Source organism: Silene latifolia, chromosome 7, assembly GCF_048544455.1.
Source record: "Silene latifolia isolate original U9 population chromosome 7, ASM4854445v1, whole genome shotgun sequence".
Lineage (NCBI taxonomy): Eukaryota > Viridiplantae > Streptophyta > Magnoliopsida > Caryophyllales > Caryophyllaceae > Silene > Silene latifolia.
The window spans coordinates 81,074,536-81,099,393 of record NC_133532.1 but is presented as its reverse complement, the minus strand read 5'-3'; the positions used below and the strand labels follow the sequence as shown (position 1 = coordinate 81,099,393).

The following is a 24,858-nucleotide window of genomic DNA, read 5'->3' as shown; positions in this document are numbered from 1 at the left end:
GAAGATGCTAGTTGAGTCAATTATGTTTCCAACATCTTGGTGTGAGCTAGGATGTTGTTGATGGTGGTTTTCTTTGCTTGTCTATCTTTTTCCATTTGAGTGAAAAATTCTTGTTGATTCTTTTGCATTTGGAGGACCGCTTTTTGGACATCAAAACCTTGGTCATTTTGGTGATTGTATGGATTTTGATTTTGGTAACCTTGGTTTTGATTGAAAAAGGGTCTTTGATTTTGGTTTCTCATGGGTGGTGGAGTGTATGTTGTTTGAGGGTTTTGAACATTTTGGCTTTTGTATGAGAGATTTGGATGGAATTTGGTGTTTTCATTGTAATAGTTGGAATAAGGGGTACCACTCTTGTATGCTTGGAAATCATTCACTTGTTCATTTGTTCCCCTACATTCACCTTGGTCATGTCCCAAAGTTCCACAATTCTCACATATCCCACTTGGGATTGATGAGGATGCCGTCATGGCATTAACATGATGATTTGATGATTTTGAGTTTTCTTCAAGTCTAGCCATAGCTTGTTCAAACTTCAAGTTGATTGTGTCAATGTGAGCACTAAGTTGAGCACCCAATTGAGTAACGAAGTCCACTTCATGCTTTCCTCCTCTAGTAGCCTTGCGAGGTCTACTATATTGTGAGTTATGGACCGCCATTTCCTCAATATTGTTCCATGTTTGATTGTCATCAACTTCGGTGAACATTCCATTTGATCCCATATTGAGAATGTTCCTTGAATCCTCATATAAACCGTTCCAAAATTGTTGTACCAAAAACCATTCGCTAAGTCCATGGTGAGGACATGAGCGACAAATTCCCTTAAACCGCTCCCAAGCTTCATACAAAGATTCTTCATCCCTTTGCTTAAAACCCGTAATTTGATCTCTTAGCATGTTAGTCTTTTTCGGTGGGTAGAATTTTTTGTAGAAAGCTAGAGCCAACTCCGAGGGTGGCCTTGTCAAGGCCCTTTAACCATTGCTTCGCGGTGCCGATTAAAGAAAAAGGAAATAAGACCCATCTAATTTGGTCTTGAGTCACACCCGTTTGAGAGATTGCATCACAATAGTCGCAAAAGGTTTCCATATGAGAATGAGGGTCTTCACTAGGCATCCCCCCAAATTGGCTCCTTTCAACAAATTGAATGAAGGCGGACTTGGCAATAAAATTTCCGGTTAGATGTTGCGGTGTAGGAGTACCATTTGGTAGATTCTCCTCGGTGGGTACGGAGTGTGACGAGAATTTAGGCATTGTAGGTGGATTTTGTGGGGTATTGTGTAATGGGTTCTCCTCTCCTTCTATTGCGAAAGGATTGATGAACTCACTAGTGGGTTGAACAATCTCACTAATACCTCTCAAATTCCTCCTAGCAAGTCTCCTATTGTGCGTCAAGGTTCTTTCGATTTCACGGTCAAAAGGTAACAAATCACCTTGTGACCTTCTAGACATGCAAAATATCAAACAACTCAAAAACAATTAGAACAAACCTTGAGGAGTTTTACTTCCCCAAGGCGAAGAAAGACACAACTAATAACAATAAAAAGGAAATCTAAATCAAACAAACAGCGTCCCCGGCAACGGAGCCATTTTTGATCGGTCCGTTTCGTGTTCACAATTAAAGGTGTGGTCGTTGGGTCACGTCCGAATAAAAACACAATTTATAGCTTCACAAACAACTCTACAATTAGTAAAGAGGCAAGTAAAGGTCGGATCCCAAGGGACGGGTATTGAAATGAGATTTTTATTGCAACTAGTGGTGTCTAAGGGGTGTCACAAATTGGATTGATGTAGAAGGTCACTAAACTAAAATAGCAATGAAAATAAACAAGTAAGATGAATTAAAGGGGTGTAAACAATTGATTAAAAAGCACTAGGGTGTCATGGGATCATAGGGGAATCATGGGAATTGATCATACAAACTTGTTCTCAAATTATAAGCAAGCAATTATGTTTGTGATGGATTGAGTTGGGTTATATCTTACAATCTTAGGAAAGTTTGGGTCCCGGAGCCGAATCGATTAGATTGTACAACACCTACAAGTCGACTTAATCTTCCCTACTCAACAACATGCATGGTCTAATGAGACTCGAGTTGGGTTATGTCTTACAAGTCTCATTGAAAAGATAGAAGATGGTAGTAAATGCAAGGATTCATAGGCTTAGCATTTCATCAAATATAACATGTGCATGAGTTGAGATCAAAACAAGCAAGCAAATAAAACATGAAAGCATATTAATTTAAGCATGAATCATTCCCCATGTTAGTTTCCCCTAATCACCCATTAACCCTAGCTAAGAGACTACTCACTCATTATCATGTTGATCATGCTAGCAAGGTTGTCAATCATACCAACAATATGAAACATGATGAATAAATGAAAGTAATTAACAATAATTAAAAAGGGATTAAGAGAATTATACCTACTAATGATTCCAATAATAAAGCAAAGATAAAAGAAGTACTTGATGCTTGATTGAGAGGTTGTCAATCTCCCAATAATAACCCAAATAATCTTCAATTACCCAAAATAAAGGATGAACAAAAGAGAGATTAAGGAAATAAAACTTGTATTAGAACTTGATTAATTGTTGATTACAAAACTAAAGAGAGATTTGATTGATATTAACTACTCTAATTATTGATAAGAAGAACATGCTCCTCTAATTAGACTAATGGGGTATTTATAGTGGAAATTAGGGAGGATGCATTAGGGTTAACTAAGGGCTAAACTAGTAATTACACTTTTTAGATTGAGCAAGGAGGAGCCGGTATTTTTCGAAGGAAGGGCTTCTTTCTTTGTAGCTTGGAGAAGAGGAAATCGTGCCGTGCTGGAATCAGGGCGGAATAAGGTCGGGACGGGCGGATTCTGGCGATGGGGTCCGAGCGGATTCGAGAGAATCCGAGCGGATTGTGGAGGTGGAATCTGAGCGGATTACAGGAAAGCCGCACGGATTGTGCAGCTGGGGGACGGCCGGATTGGTGACAATCCGCACGGATTGTCACTCAGCAAGAAATCTTCTTCTTTTCTTCCCTTTTCTTCATAAATTCCTTGGGGATTTCCTTAGGGACTCAAGGATCCTTTCTCAACATTGCTCTTCTACTATAATATGTACAAAGGCCTTCTAATCTTGTCTCTCCTTGATGCTTGGTCATTGGATTCGATCAATTTAGTCTCGTTTTGCCATGAAAATGCAAGATTCTTACTCCTTTCCTACCAAGGGATCAAAATCTCAAAGAATATGCAAAACAAAGAACTAAAGATAAGAAATGACCCAAATATGCACTAAAAAGCATGGGAACAAGGCTAATTCGGGGGCTAAATATGCGCTAATTATGGTCACATCAACTACCATGGATTCCCTAATCGTAACATAAGGAAATTAGCTACTCATGTTTTTAATGCAGTCAACAATAATAACGATAAGCATACTAATAAGAGACATAATAAGGGAATAATAATAAAGCATAAACTAAAATAAGAGAACAATTAATGAGAGCTAACAAAGAATTAAGATTAAAGAGAAAGGAGCGATTACACAGTTCAAATCCGGAGAGAAAAGAGGCAGAGAAAAGTTCAGTAGCAATTAGAGTAAAGTAGAGTGTGTAAAACGTCATTAAGACCTAATAAACACTTCCTTATATAGGGGAGCAAAATTTTACAAAAATAAACCTAAATACGGATTAGTCGGCCCGTGTAGACTAGCAAACCACTCGATCGAGTCCTTTCAGACAACTCGATAGAGGACTTCTCCAGCAAAACTGTTCGATCGATCACTTGAGGCTCTCGATCGAACTCTTCCAATTCAGCACATTCGATCGACTTCCAGCATCTACCAAAACTCTCGACCGGACTCCAAAAGCTTTCTATCGAGTACTTCCCACTGAGATCAGCCTTCAACTCATCTTGGCAGCTTCCTAAGACCCTCCTTCACGCTTCCCGAGCTATGACTTATGTTCTAATATCTCCGCCTCCTTAAAATGCATGCAAAGTGGGACGACTAAGGGACGATTCCACTACCTTTAGGTCCATTCCTGCAATTAAGATAGAACAAACCAAAGTAGCCAATTTGGGGCATTTTGCAATATAAAGCGATACAAATGGCATAGAAATACGTGCAATAAGAGGCTAAAAAGTCTATATAAATTCCACGTATCACTTGCACCTCTATTCCCAAGGTCTCCAAGGCACTCTCCAACACACACCTAGTTGCATTCATACACCTTTGGGCATAGGCTAGAAATGTATTTTTGTGGGGTTCACTTTCAAACTCTGTTCCCGGATCTCGTGGAAGGGGAATGGCGGGTGGTGTCTCCGGTTTGGTTTGGGGTCGGCAGTTGTTCCTTCCATTGATGCTTCTTGTGTTCCTTGACATGCTACAAAGTAAAACCACGCAACAAGATATTTAAAAGAAAAGGTAAGAATCGAGGCCAACTATGGATATGAATGAAAATTTTCCCCAACTTCTTTATATGATAAGTGGCAAATTAGAAAGAATTTTAGTATGGTTCCCTTTGTACTTCAAGCAAACCAAAATTTCTCATGTTACAAATTTTCCGGAAATTGAAATTCTTGTGAAATCCTGCAATAATTAGACTCTAATTAAGGACAATGAAAGACAAAATGATCAAGTTATGACACCAGTAAATCAATTATGGAGCATGGAAACCGAAAATTTCATACCCTTTGCTCATGCTTTGGAAACATTTGGGTGGAAACTTGGAAACAATTTACCCATTTAAGGTGACATGTTACTCTACTAATCAAGGGTTTAAGTTTTGTAACACAAGTAGTTCCATATTCAAGCTTAAAATCGAATTTCACATGAGTAATACATGAATTGTCAAGAGTTTGGTCAAAATTTTAAGACGAAAGTTTTTCACTTAAACTATGTTGTAGCAATGCTCATGAAATTATCGCTTTATAATGTCATTAAACCATGTTTAAGGTGTAAAAAATCAAACCCTGGTCAAATACATGGTAAATTTCGAAAATTTGGGTAACATTTTGAGACGAAATTTCCGTTTTAAGACAATGCATAGTTTCATCAACAAAGAAAGTAGCCTTTTTGCACAACTAAACCAAGTTTTACGCATGAAAAATAAAAATTTGGGCATGAACACCCTATATTTCGAAATTTTAAGATGAAATTTTCACATATAACACAAGATCCAACATTGATAAAAAAAGGTTAGGCCTTTCTTGTCCAACTAAACCCATCAACAACATAAGAAAATCAAATTAATTTAGCAGATTCTGTAAATCTGGGAAAAATAGCAAATGGACTCCTAAAATCATGAAACTGTGTGACAATATACTTTGATATTAGGACTCAGTCAGGACAAATTTTTTAGAATTTTAGAAGCACTCTAAGTATTTTTAACAATTGATCAAAGACGAACTGTCTGGGTGACTGGTCAGAATGTTTTCTGTAATCTGAGGCTAAAGACTGAGATATAAATATCAACTTAGTTTCTAAGCAAGCACAATAAATCAAGCCAACAATTTTGACAACTTAGATTATATTAATTAAGCAATCACAGATCAATCCAATAAAGTTAACAAAAAAATAAGACAAACCAAGAAAGCACAAGTTTGTTTCAGTCTTACTACAGGTACTTAATCAACTCCTAAGCAAGCACAAGAAGTCACTAAGAGTTACTCACAACTACCGCAAGAATTACACAAGTTGAAAAGATTTGAAGTTGACAGAAACTTAGGTTTTTATATTTATGAAAAGCTGCCTAGAACAGATGGAGAAGGGGCCTTATATAAGCCTCTTCTGGTTGTTTTAATACAAATAAAACCCTAGAGATCTCATCAAAGGGACAAGGTTATTCCAAAGATACAGACAAGAGTCTTAAAATTATATTACAAACGGTCACAAACTAATTAATGCAAGCTGAAATAAAAAACAAAAGAGGTGTAGGCTTGATTGTGACAGGTTGCTCCTTGGTTATTGTTTATCTTTGGGTGGAAGTGTAAGGTCATTTGACTGTGGTCTAGGCCTCGACTGAGGCTCAAGGTTGTATCTGAAAGTGTTGAAACAAAGCAAATGGTCCTTGCTAGCAGTTCCTTCCTTGTTTAGCCTGAAATGGTAAGTTATTTTATGCAATCTATCACTAACAAACCGAGTAGGATTAACCTACCTTTTAGCAATCTTCATAAGCTTACTCAAATTTGACCCGATTCCGTCTCATAAAACCGTCTCATCCTATACAAACCACAATACTATCACAAATACATCATACACTATTATACACAATAAAACCCCTTATTATCACCCATTAATTACCCATAATACATACCCTAATTACTAATTATTTACACACCACAAAACCCCTAAAAGTTAGGGTTTAAATTGATTAAAGATGGGTAGATCTTAACTTAGAGAGTAAGAGGAAAGAAGGAAGAGGATGAACAACCCACCAAATCAAGCTTGAATCCCCATGAGAGTGTGTTTTTGAGGGTTTTAGAGAGAAGGGAGAGAGTTTAGAGTTAGGAGGACGGAGGAAATGATTTTGATAAGATAAGGTGTAATCCCAAAATTGGCGTTTATCGGGTGTTGCACAGTGGAACTTGGTCGAGTGCTCGCTCACTCGACCGAGTGTGACCCACTCGATCAAGTAAATACCCTACTCGGTCTACTACAATCCCACTAGGTCTACTGTACAGTTATCCGTGGCTTCCGAGTAGTTCCCCACCAACTCTGAGGTCTCGTCGCGCATCCCAAGGTAATTTTTCTATACACTATGCTTGGTATATAATGAGTAATATTTATACTCTCTGGTCAAGAAATTGTTATACGCTCCGATATTGGTTATCTAAATTCTTAATAGTTTTTGTCTTAAAAAAATTCTTAATTTTTGTTGCAAGTTTCGTTCTCATTAAATCTATGTTTCACATGAAGTCTCATCTTGATTTGTGATGATTTTCTTATGTCCTCATGTTATAAAACTTTAGTCACATGTTATTTTATGGACCAACGTCACCCGCATAGTGCGCATCCGCGCGTTGATGTTAAGGCCGCGATACTTCTTCTCACGGAACTTTTTAAACAAAGAACGTCTTGGGCCGTTACCGATTTGAAAGACTTATAAACCAGTGAAAGGTTGAGCAAGCGTGCTTTTAAGGATTCGCTTCAATTTTGTGGAAAATTGGAAACCGTTCGATTATTTCATGCCATGTCAAGAGATAAAGTATTGACATGAACACTAAGAAATTCGTTACCCATAGCATTCTATGTCTAGAATGACTTTCGCGATGCCAATAAACACGTGTACTCAAAGATATCTTGAGTAAGGGGGGAGAGTACGTACTAGGAAGTTCATTAATCGAACACCTAATCCCGTCCGCCTCGATAGCGGCCTTTACTAAAGACTGGGAATGTTTTTTTTTTATTATGTCGATTATATGCATGCTACACAACAAACAGTGTATTAAAGCTAACATGTGAAATTAGACAAAGTCGGGTGAACAAACAATTTAGAATTAAGGGTCAAAGTCAGAGTCTAGATTCAATACATGTGAAAAACAAACATTAATTAAACAAGGATACACATGAATAAAATAAGGGAAATTAATGTCATACAAATTCCAAGACAGGATTAGAAAGAAAATAAATTGAGTAAAATAAGAAAATAGGAAAATATGGTTAATAAAATAAATTAGACTATTGATAAGGCGATAACAGAGGATATTAGTTACTTAACAAGTGTAACACCCCGGCCCAAACCATGGGTCGAGAGCGGTCACTTACGGTAGCTCACCAGGCTGTGTACATGGCCCACAGATCAACACTGGTCCTTTCCAACGCATTTTGTCCTCACTCATGCGCATCCCGGAAATCTTCCCAGGAACTCACCCATCTTAAGACTACTCTCAGCCAAGCACGCATAACCGTGGAGTTCTTTCGCATGGATAACCAGAAAAGAAAGTGCACTTTGTTGATATCAGTAGTACTTCCAATGCTTTTAAGCACTACACATCTTTTAAGCCTATCAATGGACCTCATCAAGGAGGTACCCTACCCAAATAACATCTTCGGTTCAGTGGAGTATTAGACACCCCTGCTTGAAGAACGCAAAGTCTTCGTTGTGCCTAGCAGTATTTGACCGCAGCCGAGCCTAACCCAAAATCCTCCCCCGCTAGGTTGGTGACCCAGGTACTCCAGACCACAGGCTCACCAGACGGTCGCAGGGTTGCTCTTGTACCACTTATTTTTTGTTCTTTATTTATCATTCTTGTATGATTTAGTTACTTGGCCAAATTGAGTGCTTAATTACTTGTCAACCGACGTAGTCTAATTTCACATGCTAGGTTAAAAACGTGGATGTTGCATTTCCTACATATAATTGACAACATATTAAGTATAAATAACTTCCTTGATCATTAGTAGAGGCCGCTATCGAGGTGGGCGGGATTAGGTTTTCAAATAATCGAGCTTCCTAATACGTACCCTCACCCCTTACTCAAGATCTTTGTCATGAACACCCGTATTAATTGGCATCACGAGAGTCATTCTAGACATAGAATGCTAAGGGTAACGAATTTCTTATTGTTCATGTCACTACTTTGTATCTTAACATGACATGAAGTATTCGAACGGTTCCAATTTGTCATAAAAACTGGTGGCGACTCCACAATTACAGGCTTGTCAAACCTTTCACTGATTTCAATACCTATTAAACCAGTAACGGCCCATGATGTGCATTGGACTCACGTCGGAGTTCCATGGGAGAAGTGTCGCTGCCTCTAAACCAACACGCGGGTGGCTGTGTCCACAGAAACTTATAAGGGCATCCATTCCCAAGTTGGTGTGAAGTTGATTTTCGCTTTGAAGATGTTGAATATGATGAGGAAAGCTTACTTAACCTATTTATGTATGGTGAATTCTACCGCTACTTCATTGCCAAAGCTTGAAGAAGTGCACGTTGTTCGTGAGTTTGTCGATGTTTTTTCCGATGACTTTCTCGGAATACCTCTCGAGCGTGATGTAAAGTTCTCTATCGACCTTGTGCCCGGAACCAACCCAATCGCCACAGCTCCCTATCATATGGCGCCAACCGAGTTGAAGGAGTTGAGGAAGCAACTTGATGAGATGATTGAGAAGGGATTTATTCGAGCTAGTGCCTCACCTTGGGGTTCTCCCGTTCTCTTTGTGAAGAAGAAAGATGTATCCATGAGACTTTGTATTGACTACCGTGAGCTCAACCTTGTTACTATCAAGAACAAGTACCCTCTAGAAAGGATTGAAGATTTGTTTGATCAACACAAAGGTTCTTCTGCTTTTTCCAATACTTATTTGAGATCTGGTTATCATCAAATTCCCGTTCGTGAGTCTGATATTCCCAAGACCGCCTTTAGCACGAGATATGGACATTTCGAATTTAAGGTGATGCCCTTTGGTTTGACCAATGCTCCTGCTATCTTCATAGACCAAATGAACCGAACTTTTAGCGAGTTCTTGGAAAAGTGCGTTGTGGTGTTCATTAACGATATTCTCATCTTTTTGAAGTCCGAAGAAGAGGTTGTCTAAAGTGTCTTTCCTTAACCACGTAATATCTAAGGAAGGTATCATGGTGGATCCTTCAAAGATTGAACTCGTGATTGAGTGAAAGAGTCCTACCAATGATGGTGATATCCGTAGTTTCTTGGGTTTGGTGGGTTATTACCGTCACTTTGTGAAGTATTTCTCCACGCTTGCTAGTCAAATGACTTAACTTCTGAAGAAAGAGACCAAGTTTTTATGGACCGAAGTTTGTGAAGAAGCGTTCCCTCAGAATTAAAGAAAATGTTGACTACCGCTCCCGTTTTGACCTTTCCCGAAGATGGAGTTGATTTTAATATGTTTTGTGTTGCTTCTTAGATGGGTTTAGGTTGTGCACTCACTCAAAATAGGAGAGTTGTTGCCTATGCTTCGCGACAATCGAGAGTTCATGAGGTAAAGTATCCTACTCATGACCTTGAGTTAGCCAACGCGGTTCACGCATTAAAGATTGGAGACATTACCTCATTGGAGTTCATTATCATATCTACAATAATCTTAAGAGTTTAAAGTAAATATTCACCCAAAAAGAGTTGAATATGATATAGGAAATATCGGTATACTTCCCTTAAAATTAAGGATTATAACGAAATTATAATCTATGAAAACTAGTCATAAATGAATTGCATAAACAAAAGAATAGGGATTAAGAATCAACCTTCGGTCCTAGCAATTATGGCCTAAGAACAATATCAAAAAGATATTCGCCTAATCGTTGCACCCAAGATGTTCCGAGAAATGCCCCTCAAATTGCTAGAATGAGATCCCCAAAAATTTTACAATTAATTTTAGGGTTTTTGTTTTCTTGTGTGCTGAGTGAATTAGGTTAGAAAAATTAGGTTTAGAAAATGATCTCACCCCTCCTTTAAAACCGTGTAAAAGAGTAATATAAGGGGAGATAATTTCTTCCCTTTTTTTGTCAACCCAACCGAAAAAATAAGAGAAATTATCTCCTTATTTTCGGTTTTTCACCTACCAAAAATAAAAAGATTAAATCTTCTTATTTTGGTAGTTTTTACAAAATGTATATAAAGTGTATTATTTATAAATTGTCATTTATTTTATTCCGTATTAATAAGTCTACACACAGCAGCTTGCAGTCGATTTATTAATACCGGTCTGTAATAATTTATTATGACAATATCATATAATATATACTTTAACTATAAATATCGCATATTTATAATTAGCTAATTAAATATAACCGATTACGTTTAATTACGAATTAACATCTTAATTTGTTCAAGCTAACATTATATACATTAATTAAATATAATAGTTTATATTCAATTTACGAATTAACAACTTAATTCGTCTCAGCTAATATTATTTAATCGGTATTAAATAATCGTCTCATCATCACATTGACTAACTGTTTAGTCAAATTCATGGACTAACCTTTTAGTCATATTAGGCATCAATGTGATTACATTTCCATAATCACATCTCTCAAACACATCCTTTAGGTGTGACTTTTAGGGACCAGTTGATCACCGCCATCAGTATGATAATAACGTCAAACTTTCTAGCAAGCCAACCGTTATTAAGTAATCGTTAATCAACTGATAAAATACAAAGTATACCCTTGTTAACCTATAAGAGATTTATAAATGTTATCACACTAATTGTGGAGGACACAAGCTCCAACAATCTCCCACTTGTCCTCACAAGTGTATGTGCGATAACCGATTCTCATATCCTAAAATTTCTCCCACTCAATGTAAAACAATTTGCAAAATCCGTATTCACAAAGGTGGTATTTTACAAGTGATCAATATCAAGAGTGGTTTCCCCGACTAGAGAGTAACTTAACTGATAAACGAATCATCATTCGAGCATGGCCATGCATTTCAGTTACAACTCCTCGAGTGGCCCAGAGAAATAACTAAACCTGATAAAGGTTGGATATTTTCTTCAACTCGAATCCTGCAGATGTAAGAACAGTATGAAATGACCCGGAAAAAATCTGCTTAGCCTCCTGTTACGGCAGACCATGAGAAAGAAACCAAAGTCACCCAAAAACTGCCTTTATCTCAAGAGACAGTCGATAGTCAAAAGAATCGACTCTAGGAACACAATGGACGTCCAATCCACGACCTAGCACCGAATGTTTTTAAACATTTAGGACTCCATTACGTTGTCACAAAAATTGTCCTACGAGGTATCGTTATAACTCGTATCTGTGATCGATGAGCCAACTGTTTGACTTATGGCTCGTTGAACCCACCATCAATCAACTTCACAAAATAATAGCCAGAGTTATCAGCTCATGTAGGCGATTACGGACCAAAACAAATATAATGTACTTTGTGGCGTTCAATGTTGTCAGTACAATCCATATGAAATAAAACGATAATGTATCGAATCCGTAATCAACTACTACAACTCAGGAACACGTTTAATTCCCATGGAAATAATGGCCCTTCATGCTTATCATAATTCAACGGTTTAGTGAGAGGATCTGCGATGTTGTCATCCGAAGCTATCTTGTCAATCACTATCTCTTCTTGCTCCACGTAATCACGGATCAGATGAGCTTTTCGATGTACATGTCTAGACTTGTTGCTAGACTTAGGCTCCTTAGCCTGGAAGATGGCACCACTATCGTCACAATAGATGGTGATTGGGTCATTCGAACTAGGAACTATCGTAAGTCCTTGTAAGAATTGACGCATCCATATAGCTTCCTTTCTTTGCTTCCGAGCGGCGGCATAGTACTCAGATTCAGTGGTAGAATCTGCTACAACATTCTGTTTGGAACTTTTCCATCTGACCGCAGCACCATTAAGAGTGAAGACGAACCCGGACTGAGATTTTGAATCATCTCGATCCGTTTGGAAGCTAGCATCTGCGTAACCGATTGCGCATAGCTTAGTATCTCTTCCATAAGTCAATACCCTATCCTTAGTCCTCCTTAGGTACTTAAGGATGTTTTTAACAGCAATCCAGTGTGTTTCACCTGGATTCTTTTGGTACCGACTCGTCATAGTCAATGCATATGCCACGTCTGGACGTGTGCATATCATGGCATACATGATTGATCCTATTGCTGATGCATAAGGAACACGACTCATGCGCTCAATCCCTTCAGGCGTCGTGGGTGACTAAGACTTCCTCAACTTCATCCCAGACGTCATTGGAAGGTTCCCCTTCTTGGAGTTGGTCATGCTGAACCTTTCAAGAATCTTATCCAAATAAGACTCCTGACTTAATGATAACGTCCGTCGTGATCTATCTCGGTAGATAAGGATTCCCAATATGCGTTGTGCCTCACCTAGATATTTCATCTGGAAATGGTTCTTCAACCATCCTTTAACCGAAGATAAGAGAGGAATGTCATTCCCAATCAAGAGTATGTCATCAACATACAATATCAAGAAAACAATCTTGCTCCCACTCGAATTGATATATAAGCATGGTTCCTCGACCGATCGAGTGAAACCATACTCTTTTATCACCTGGTCGAAACGATGATTCCAACTCCGAGAAGCTTGCTTAAGTCCATAAATGGAACGCTTAAGCTTGCACACTTTCTAAGGATTTTCAGGATCTATGAAACCTTCGGGTTGCACCATGTACAACCCCTCCTCCAAATAACCGTTTAAGAAGGCGGTTTTCACATCCATTTGCCAAATTTCATAGTCATGAAAAGCGGCAATCGTTAAGATAATCCGAATGGAAAGCAGCATAACTACGGGTTCAAAAATTTCATCATAATGCAATCCGTGCAGTTGAGTGAAACCTTTTGCCACTAGTCGTGCCTTATAGGTGTCTGGTTGCCCGTCTACAGAACGCTTTATTTTGTAAAGCCATTTGCACTGTAGAGGTTTTACCTTATTTGGTTAATCAACTAGATCCCATACGTCATTCTCATACATGGAGTCCATCTCGGATTGCATGGCTTCAAGCCATAGCTTTGAGTCGGAATAGGTCATGGCACCTTCATAGGTAGCGGGTTCATTACTCTCTAGGAGCAAAACGTCACTCTCCTCGACCATACCAATGTATCTGTCCGGAGGATTAGAGACTCTACCCGACCTCCTAGGTTCTTGAGGAATATTAACCGTATCATCAGTTGGAGGAACAACTTCCTCCATCTGTTCCTCGGTTTTTGGTTCTTGAATCTCCGACAGCTCGAAGGTTCTATTACTTGTCTTGTTCTCGAGAAATTCTTTCTCTAAGAACGTCGCACTAGCCGCAACAAAAACTCGATGTTCGGTAGTCGAATAGAAGTAATGACCAAACATTCCTTTTGGATAACCAATAAAGTATGTCTTGACTGATCGCGGGCCGAGCTTATCCTCATGTCTCCACTTGACATAAGCCTCGCAGCCCCAAACCCGAATAAAGGACAAGTTGGGGACCGTTCCCCTCCACATTTCATATGGAGTCTTGTCGACAGCTTTAGTCGGACTTCGGTTAAGTATAAGAGCAGCTGACAAAAGAGCAAAACCTCATAATGAATCAGGTACTACCGTGTGACTCATCATGGATCTAACCATATCAAGCAATGTTCGATTTCTCCGTTCGGACACAGCATTTAATTAAGGTGTTCGAGGTGGAGTTAAATGTAAAACGATTCCACAGTCTTTAAGGTGTTGATCAAACTCATTTGAAAGATATTCACCACCCCGATCTGAACGGAGTGCTTTAACCTTTCTTCCCAGTTGGTTCTCAACCTTATTCTGTTATTCCTTGAATTTCTCAAAGGATTCACTTTTATGCTTCATTAAGTAGACATATCCGTATCTACTCAAATCATCCGTGAAAGTGATAAAAAATCTATAGCCATCTCTAGCGGTAATTGACATAAGTCCACATACGTCAGTATGTATGAGTCCTAATAGGTCACTCACGCGCATTCTAACACCTTTGAAGGAAAATCAAGTCATTTTGCCAATGAGACATGATTCACACGTGCCAAATGTAGAAAAATCGAATCCGGGAATAGTCCCATTCTCGACGAGTTTCTTTACACGTTTTTCATTTATGTGTCCCATTCGACAATGTCATAGATAAGTTTGATCTTTGTCACCAACCTTTAATTTCTTATTATTCATGTGTAATATATCCGTGGTTTGATCTAAGATGTAAATTCCATTCATGGAAAATGCTTTGCCATAAATCATTTCATTAAAAGAGAAAATACAGCTATTATCCTTTATTGAAAATGCAAAACCGTCTTTATCGAGTACGGAAACAGAAATAATGTTCTTAGATAAACTGGGTACATAGTAACAGTTATATAAATATAACTCAAAACCACTTGGGAGTTGGATTACGTATGTTCCCTTTGAGACTGCAGCAACTCTAGCTCCATTCCCGACTCGCAGGTCCACATCACCCTTTCCGAGAGGTGTGATGTTTTTTAGGCCCTGCAAATGATTACACAGATGAGAACCACAACCACTATAAAGTACCCAACTTCCGAAACTTGCATGGTTAATCTCAATCATATGAATATAAGATGACATACCAACAGGAGTGACGCGGCCTGCTTTTATGTCCTCACGGTACACGGGACCGTTCCTCCTCCAATGTCCAGTCTTGTGGCAATGGTGGCACTCAATGTCACCACCCTTGCTCTTTGCCTTGCCTTGTGAGCCATTAGTCTCACCAAGCCCACTCTTACCGTTTCCTGGCTTCTTAAACTTTGGCTTACCTACAGTTAGGTCGCCGGGAGCTTTGCCCTTACCCTTATTCTTGTCGGAAATCATGAGAACATCTTGCTTCATGCTCCCACTTAATTTCATATCCTTCTCGGTCTGTACGAGAAGTGAGTGTAGGTCATGAGGACTTTTCTTCATGTCATTCATGTAGTAATTTGCCCTGAAGAGGGCAAAACCATCATGAAGTGAATAAAGCAACGGTCAATGACTATGCTCTCACTGATTTTGCAATCAAGTGCCTCCAATTTCTCGACATTCTCAATCATGTTAAGAATGTATGGGCTAACCGGTTAGCCCTTCTGGAGTTTTGCATCAAAGAAGCGACAGGTATGCTCATAAGTAACGATTCTCGGTGCTTTTGAGAACTCGTTAGTGAGCGTGGTGAAAATCTTGTTTGCACCTTGGGCAATGAAGCGTCTTTGCAAATTGGTTTCCATTGCAAAGATGAGTACGTTCTTTATCGCACCCGCTTCCATGACGAAGTCACTATAAGCAAGTGACTCGTTAACTCCTGCATTGGGGACTGGGTTTACCGGTATTGGCTCAGTTAAGTACTTGAGCTTACCGTCAGCAATGGCAGCATTCCGCAATGATGCCTCCCAGTCCGCAAAGTTGGACCCGTCATTTTTCAGACGTGTGAACTGATTCATGTGGTCAATGAAAGCTTTCAGCAAGGACTCGAGTCTAAGTGTGGCACTTGGCATTGTGATTTCATTATTTCTAGCCATTTGTTGTAACAGTATTATCAATATAAACGAATTCTACACTGCGAAAAGAAGAATAAAATATAATAAGCATACTCATCGTTATGATTTAAGTCTAATGCAATACTGTTATAACGCGAAGACTCAAGCATTTATACAATTGACCTCCCTCAAGAATTATATAAATGATCCCAAGACTCAATTATCTGTAAATTGATAAGACAACCTTTTAGCTAATTCTACTTTTAGAATTCTTCGTCGATAAATTTTTGTAAATTCTATTATAGTCCATCATAATCACGAGAAACTCTTCGGATTATAATGTTGAGGTAAACTAAGTCAACACAAACTACTTATCCAACGTAGAAGGGGTCATATGGAGAGTAAGGTCCTATATGCCTACCGACGAAGAAGGGATTCATAGTTGTTTGCCCTTATAAAGACTAGTCTCAATTTTAGTTTTAGAGGAAGATCCCATCAACTTTATTTTAATTCATTTTAAGTGAACTAATATCTAGCATGCGAGAATGAATAAACTAAGGTGATGGATTAAAATGTGTGACATCTGTATGTCAATGAAAACTAACAAACAACCTATATGAGTCAATTTTCATGCATTTTAGTAGGTGGTTTGGTTTAGGTGGAAAATGATGCACTAACTATCATGTGAATGAAAAACAATAAGAAAGGTAAAACGTAAAACAAAATAAAGTCCTAGTGTGGCCTATCTACCAAAATGAATATAAATACAACTTTGGAATCCATCCTTGGACCCGAGAAGCTTGTCTTGATGTTCCATCTTGGTCCATGTAGCGGGAGTGAGCAATCCAATCTCCATCTTTAGTCTTCTCAAAAATTACAATTTAAAAATTACATAATAAACCTATTTACATTCTAATTTCAAAACCATAATATAATAGAAAACCAAACGGAGATACGAGATCTCAAATTACATTAAAAATTATGTTTGCATCATTACGAAAACATAATTTAACTAAGGCCACACTAGATATTACAAATTACAACCGATTGAAAAAAATACGTAAATAAAACCATTCAACGATTCATTCAACTAAAATAAAAATGTATCAACTATAAAATTAAACATTCAAAACATAATTCCTTAATTATGTAGGTTAATTTATCCAAACCACCTATTTAAATGATCAAATTATGTGACAATTCCTCAATTACTCACATTAATTTCAATCTTAATTCATATTGACCTATAATATGAATTATTCACCAATATTTTAAACCTCTTTAAAATAATATGGGTATCTCAAATGTGTGAACCTTTTCACAATAATTATTATTCATTATAGATAATAATAATAATTGGCCAAAACCTAACAAATTTTTTTATTTCGGCAATCCATAAAAATACAAAAAAAAACCCCACTTTTTTTTCCCTCTCGGTAATTCTTCAAAAATGAAAAAAAACAGAAAACCTTTTTTCTAGCTTACGGCAAACAACCCTAAAATAAAACAAAAACGTTTTTTTTTTCTCTTTACAGTGCCCTCGGCATTTAACAATGAACAAAAAAACATAAATTTTTTTTTTGGTGAACTGTGAAAATATATTAATAATAATCAAAATTGTTCCTTACAAAACACCATATGCAATCCTAGCAAAAAAACATCATTTATATGAACAATTTGTTTTAGTTGCTACTAGGTCATGATTGGCATAATCATCAACATTTAAATTAATGAAACACGATTCTTTAAACAACAATTTAATCTCATGTATGCCAAAAACTATATAGCAAAAACAAATTATCATCATAAACAAAGCAATTCCATTTACATATCAATTTAATTTTTATTAAATCAACACAACTACAAATTTATTATATTATCATTTTAACCTATTAAAACAACAATATTAATAAATCAAATGGAAATAAAAACATCAAAAACGCAAAAACATTTCGGCAAAAAAAAATTTTCAAGCAATTTTTTTTTCTTTCCTTAGTGAGCAACCTTTTTTGAACTATGTTTCTTCAAATTTGTTTAAATCATTTAGGAAAATCATAAAAAATATTTTCGTGGCCTTGGCTCGACCCATCAACCATTTATAGGAAATAGCCACATTATACTACTCACCTTAAAATTAAATTATAAGAAATTATAATCTATGAAAACTAGTCATAAATGAATTTTACGCCATGTAAACAAAATAGAATAGGATTAAGAATCAACCTTTCATATAAATATGATCTTAGCAATTATGGCCTAAGAACAATATCAAATTGATATTAGCTAATCGTTGTTCCAAGATGTCTAGAGAAATGCCCCTCAAATTACTAGAAGGAGATCCCCAAAAATTTTACAATTAATTTTAGGGTTTTTGTTTTCTTGTGTGATGAGTGAATTAGGTTTTTTAGGTTTAGAAAATGATCTAAAAAAACATCATTTTAAAACAATTTGTTTTAGAGTAATATATGGGGAGATAATCTTCAATATTTAAATTAATGAAACACGATTCTTTAAACAAAAAATAAGAGCCAAAAACTATCTCCTTAAAACAAATTATCATCATAAAAAAGAATTCCATTTAAATCTTTAATTTTATTAAATCAACACAACTAAAATTTATTATATTATCATTTATTTATTAAAACAAAATATTAATAAATCAAATGGAAATAAAAAAATCACTTTTTGAAAAAACGCAAAAACAATTAAGATTTTTTTTGAGAAATGCCCCTCAAAAATTACTTAGAAGGAGATCCCCAAAAATTTTACAATTAATTTTAGGGTTTTTTTGTTTTTTGATGATGTTTTTATGATGAATTAGGTTTAAAATTTAGGTTTAGAAAATGATCTCACCTCTCCTTAATACAAACCAATTAAACCCCAAACATCATAAAAACATCTTCCCTTTTTTTGTCAAAACCTCAAGTTGGTGAAAAAAATAAGAAAATTATCTCCTTATTTTGGATTTTTTTCAAAAAAAAAAAAATAAGAAGATTAAATCTTCTTAAAAAGTAAATTTTACAAAATGTATATAAATTTTATTATTTATAAATTGTAATTTATTTTATTCCGTATTAATAAGTCTACACACAACAGCTTGCAGTCGATTCATTAATACCGGTCTATAATAATTTAATATGACAATATCGTATAATATATACTTTAACTATAAATATCGCATATTTATAATTAGCTAATTAAATATAACCGATTACGTTTAATTACGAATTAACATCTTAATTCGTTCAAGCTAACATTATTTACATTAATTAAATATAAAAGTTTATATTCAATTTACGAATTAACAACTTAATTCGTCTCAGCTAATATTATTTAACCGGTATTAAATAATCGTCTCATCATCACATTGACTAACTGTTTAGTCAAATTCATGGACTAACCTTTTAGTCATATTAGGCATCAATGTGATTACATTTCCATAATCACATCTCTCAAACACATCATTTAGGTGTAACTTTTAGGGACCAGTTGATCACCACCATCAATATGATAATAACGTCAAACTTTCTAGCAAGCCAACCGTTATTAAGTAATCGTTAATCAACTGATAAAATACAAAGTATACCCTTGTGAACCTATAAGAGATTTATAAATGTTATCACACTAACTGTGGAGGACACAAGATCCAACATATGAGACAACAATGATGGTTGGAATTGGTAAATGATTATGATGTGCAATTGGTATATCATGAAGGAAAGCCAAATATAGTTGCCGATGCCCTTAGTAGAAAGTCGACTCATTCGTTGAGTGCTCTCTGTGTGCTCCACATGACCTTTATGCCGAGTTTCGTAGGTTGAGCATCTAATTTGTGGAAAGTGGATTCGATTATCTTGGTGCTATTGTTGCCGAGCCCATCCTCTACCGCGAGATTCGTAATAACCATGTGGATGATGCTACTTTCAGAGGTTTTAAAGCCAAGATTATTGAAGCTAAAGCTAAGGATTGTGAGATTAATGCTAATGGATACCTTCGCTATCTAGGCCGCAAGTTTTATCCCGACTCCGTTGACTTGAGAAAGAGAGTTCTTGATGAAGCTCATTTATCCGCTTATTCAGTTCACCCCGGAAGTGACAAGAAGTGAAACGATTTGAAACTCCAATTTTGGTGGCCTAACATTAATAATGACATTGTGACATATGTTGGAAGATGCCTCACTTGTCTACAAGTAAATATTAAGCATAAGAGACCCAGAGGTTTGCTACAACCGTTGGATGTTCCTTTGTGGAAGTGGGAATCCATCTCCATGGATTTTGTTATGGCACTACCTAAGACCGTTGGCGGAAAATATATCGTGTGGGTAATCGTGGATAGATTGACCAAATGTGCTAGGTTCATTCCTATTAAAGAGACATGGAATTTGGATCAACTTGCTAGTGCTTATGTGGAATAGATTGTTCGTTATCATGGTGTTCCAACAGAGATTGTTTCAGATCATGACCCTACATTTTGCTCGAGATTTTGAAAAGCTTTTACGATGCTTTAGGTAGTAACTTGTTGTTGAGTACCGCTTATCATGCCTCTAACGATGGACAAAACCGAAAGAACGATTCAAACTCTTGAAGATTTGTTGTGTGCTTGTGCCCTAGACTTTCATACTAGTTGGGAGAAAAGCTTACTTTTGGTGGAATTCTCCTACAAAAATATTTATCATACTTCTATCAATATGGCTCCCTATGAAGCATTATGTGGAAGAAAGTGTCGTAGCCTAATTTTTTGGGATCAAGCAAGTGATGCTCGTGATTTAGGACCCGACAAGCTAACCGAAACTATTGACTATGTAAAGCTCACTCAAGAGAGAATGAAATCCGCTCAAGATTGCCAAAAATCTTATGCCAATATTCATCGCGGCCCTTAGAATTTGAAGTTGGTGATAAGGTTTTCTTGAAAGTATCCCCTATGAAGGGAGTGAAAATATGTGGAGTTAAATGAAAGTTGAGTCCAAATTACATTGCACCTTATCAAGTGATAAAGAGAATTTGAAATGTGGCTTACAAATTGGATTTGCCCCCAGTTTGGGTATAAGATATTTTCCGTGTATCCCAACTTAGGTAGTACATTAGCGACCCTAGTCATGTATTGCAAAATGAGATTCTCGAGCTTGAGCCTAGTATATCTTTTGAAGAGAGACTGATTCGCATCTTGGACAAGAAGGATAAGAAGTTGATAAGTAAGGTAGTACCCTTAGTGAAAGTTTTGTGGGAGTGTGGCAATGTGGAAGAAGAAACTTAGGAACCGTAAGATTGTATGCATATCAAGTATCCGAGTTTGTTTCCTTGAGGTATCCTCCCTTGTTTCAAGTTTCGAGAACGAAACTTTTGAAAAAGAGGGATGATTTGAAAGGAGAAGATTTTGGGAAAATTATGTGTGTTGTTTTCCAACGTGAATTACAAACGTATATATACACAAAGCAAGAGCCTATGACCTAAGGAGAGCCAACGTTACGCGAGATACACGACTTCCCTAATTACATGATATTTACCGAAATACCAAAACACAAAATATGAACACAAACAGAATATGCTAAAATCATAATATTCGAATATATCATAATACCCCCCCCTCTCCTCAAGTTGGAGCATGAAGATTCGAAATGCCCAACTTGCGGAGAAAATCGTGAAATTAAAAGGCGTAGGACCCAAAGCTTTTGTAAGGAGATCAGCAAACTGAACTTTAGTCGAGACATAGCTGGGCTGAACAACGCCAGGAAGAACTTCATCCCGAACAAAATGACATTCCACTTCAATATATTTTGTGCGCCCGTCAAATACCGTATTACGAGCAAGATGAATCGCGGATTTATTATCACAAAAGAGTGGAACAGGAGCAGTTTGGGAAACTTCAAGCATAGACAATAACCCACGAAGCCATTTTACCTCATAGGTAGTGAACGCCGTTACTTTATATTCGGCCTCAGTGGAAGACCGAGAAACCGTATTCTGGTTTTTAGTTTTCCAAGAGATATGAGAAGAGCCTAGGAATAGGACATAAGCGGTAAAGGAGAGATGAATGAGAGGACAACTGGCGTAGTCGGAATCACAATGGGCGCGTAATTGAAGATTACAACTGGCCTGCCCTTGTGACGCAATAAATAAACCTAAACAGAGCAAGAAAAATCATCGACAATAGTAAAAAAAATAACGATAATCACATGACCTATTAGCTGAGTATGGCCCCCATAAATCAAAGTGAATCATATCAAAAATAGCATCGGAATTATTATTGCTCACATTAAAAGATTCACGAGTTTGTTTTGCTCGAAGGCACACATCACAAGTTTTGCTAGTAAAAGAACAATCCGACGTAGGAGAAACAAAAGGCAGTAAATTAGTTATTTTAGTAGAATGATGACCCATACGACGATGCCATAACTCCATATTATCATTTGTTTGAGTCGAGAAACCTTGAGCATTTGTCGCACGCACTCCCCGTAAATAGTATAGTCCCTCGCACTGCTCACCCGCACCAATCACCATCAACGAGGCACGATCATAAATGACACAAAGTCGGTGAGTAAAATGAATAGCAAGGGTGTTGTCTAATAAAAGACTAGAAACGAAAATGAGATTACAATTTAAATATGTCGCCACGTTTAGTAGCCATAGCTAATTCACCATTAGGCATACCAACAGGACGCGTTGCAATATCAACAATATTTGTAAAAGAAGCAAGATTACCCGACATGTGATGAGAAGCCCCTGTGTCAATAATCCGAGGGTGATTTAGGACATTACCGTTAAGACGATCACCACCAAGATCATGTGACTTGAGGGAGTTCTACATGAGTGTTAACTCATCCCAGTCGGTTGGTGTTAAGTTGTTGAAATCAAGACGATCACGAGCCTTAAGAGTAGCACCGCTGACAGCAACATTGGCACGAACTGAAAGAGTGTTACGACCTACTTGTGGAACAGATGGCGAGGCAGGAGCTATGGCACTCTCGATACTTGGTGGCCACAGAATCAATTCACGGGACCGATTACCCCACTATGGAGGGAACTGTCCTGACACTCTAAAACAATCCTTGACGACATGTCCACGACTTTTGCAAGAGAGGCAAACAGAATGAGGAACAGCTGGAACAATAGGGTCCTCGATTATAGCATCCCGTCGTGCCCCCCTGAATCATGAGCCCCTCCTTGAACACAAGCCAAAAACGCCATAGGGTCGGGTCGAGGTTCAGACCATTGAAAGAAGGAGTGAACTCCTACTTCATGAAAAATCAAACAGTAAATACGATTTAACGAGGGCAAAGGTTCCATACCTAGATTATGTAAGCGAACAGTAGCAAAACCTGAATCTAAACCCATCAAAAAAACCGGGCACGCAGGGCATCACGTCGATCGTCAAAAGTCTTGGCGAGATTGTACTTACAGCCCTTGCAAGTACAAGCCGGAAGAGGGTCACAATCAATCAGATTGTCCCAGAGTTTCTTAAGAAGACAAAAGTATGTCATCACATATTCATTAGGCTGCAGTTTGTAAGCAAAAATGTCATTTTCGAGTTGATAAATCCTTGCGCCGTTACCAACAGAGAACGCAACTTCATGTCGTCCCAAAGAGCTTTGGGCACATTACGATGAGAGATCTTTTTGCGGAGATCTTTTTCCACCATTTTCAGTATCCAAGAAACGACCATTACATTCACTGCAACCCACGAACCATGGTCCGTGGAAGTAGGAGCCGGCTGCTTGATGGTACCATCAATTAAACTGAGTTTTTTCTTTGCAATGAGCGATGTTTGAAAGGCACGAGACCATTCCTCGTAATTATCACCAACAAGATAAACCTGGGAAATAGAGGCACCAGGATTATCATTTTTGAAAAGAGTATAGGGAGTTAGAACTTGAGTCCTATCTTTTGCAGCGAAATCAGATCCAGGCATGGCTGCCGCGAGAGATTAAGCGAGGCAGATGAAAGAAAAATATAGAGTTTTCTTAACCTAAACCTGATACTATCAAAGGAGAAGATTGTGGGAAATTTATGGGTGTTGTATTCCAACGTGAATTACAAACATAAATATACACAAAGCAAGAGCCTACGACCTAAGGAAAGCCAATATTACACGAGATACAAGACTTCCCTAATTACATGATATTTACCAAAATACCGAAGCATAAAATATGAACACAAACGGAGTATGCTAATATCATAATATACGAATATATCGTAATATGATTGGAACACCCGCGCTTTTCATGTTATAGTTTTTAAATCATTTAATCGTTTTGTTTAAAACAATTATATTTTAAAATTTATTTTTTTATAAAAATATCGCTTAGATGTATAATAATAGTATTTATGACCACTTAGGCCATAAAAGTCGTGTAGCTAGTTTTAAGAAGAGTTTTAAGTCTATCCCGACTTAAATTGGGTAATTTGGGCCTAGGCTTGTTAATGGGCCTATTTACTTCTATATCCCCACTCAAAACTCTTCTTACACATACATCTTTTTTATCAAGAAAATCTAAAAATTTCCTCTCAAAAGAGAAACCTATGTATACCTACCATTTGTATACACTGAAACCTGCATATCTCCCTCATCTCTAAACCAAACTTCGTCATTTTCGCGCCATTGTCTTCCTTGTCTCGCCATCCTTCCTTCTACGTAAGAAAGCTGCAAGCTTTCTTTGCCTTTTAAATTTCCGTCTTTCTAGAGTTTGGTCATTTGACTAAATTCTTTGAATATTTTATGTTTAGGGACAAACTTTGACGACCCGGAGGCGGACACATACGCGATTGACGACTCTTTGGAGGATTGAAGTGCTAAGAGGTAACGGTGATAGGTTACTCTACATTATATCAAATTTGTGTGCTTAATTGTTGTAGTTTAGTCTCTTGGATGTTAAAGTTGGAATCTTTATATTTTTTACATGTTTCTTGCATGATAAAGTGATATGTGGTTTTGTCTTAAATTATATCGAGAAATTCTAGTAT

General features: G+C 37.2%; 1 non-coding gene across 1 annotated transcript; it reads left to right on the top strand.

Annotated features, from left to right (window-relative positions):
- The first annotated feature begins 789 nt into the window (after nt 1–789).
- On the top strand, nt 790–896 carry LOC141593323 (small nucleolar RNA R71). Its single transcript, XR_012521415.1, has one exon. It is a non-coding gene; the product is annotated as a small nucleolar RNA R71 (small nucleolar RNA).
- Nucleotides 897–24,858: the final 23,962 nt, after the last annotated feature.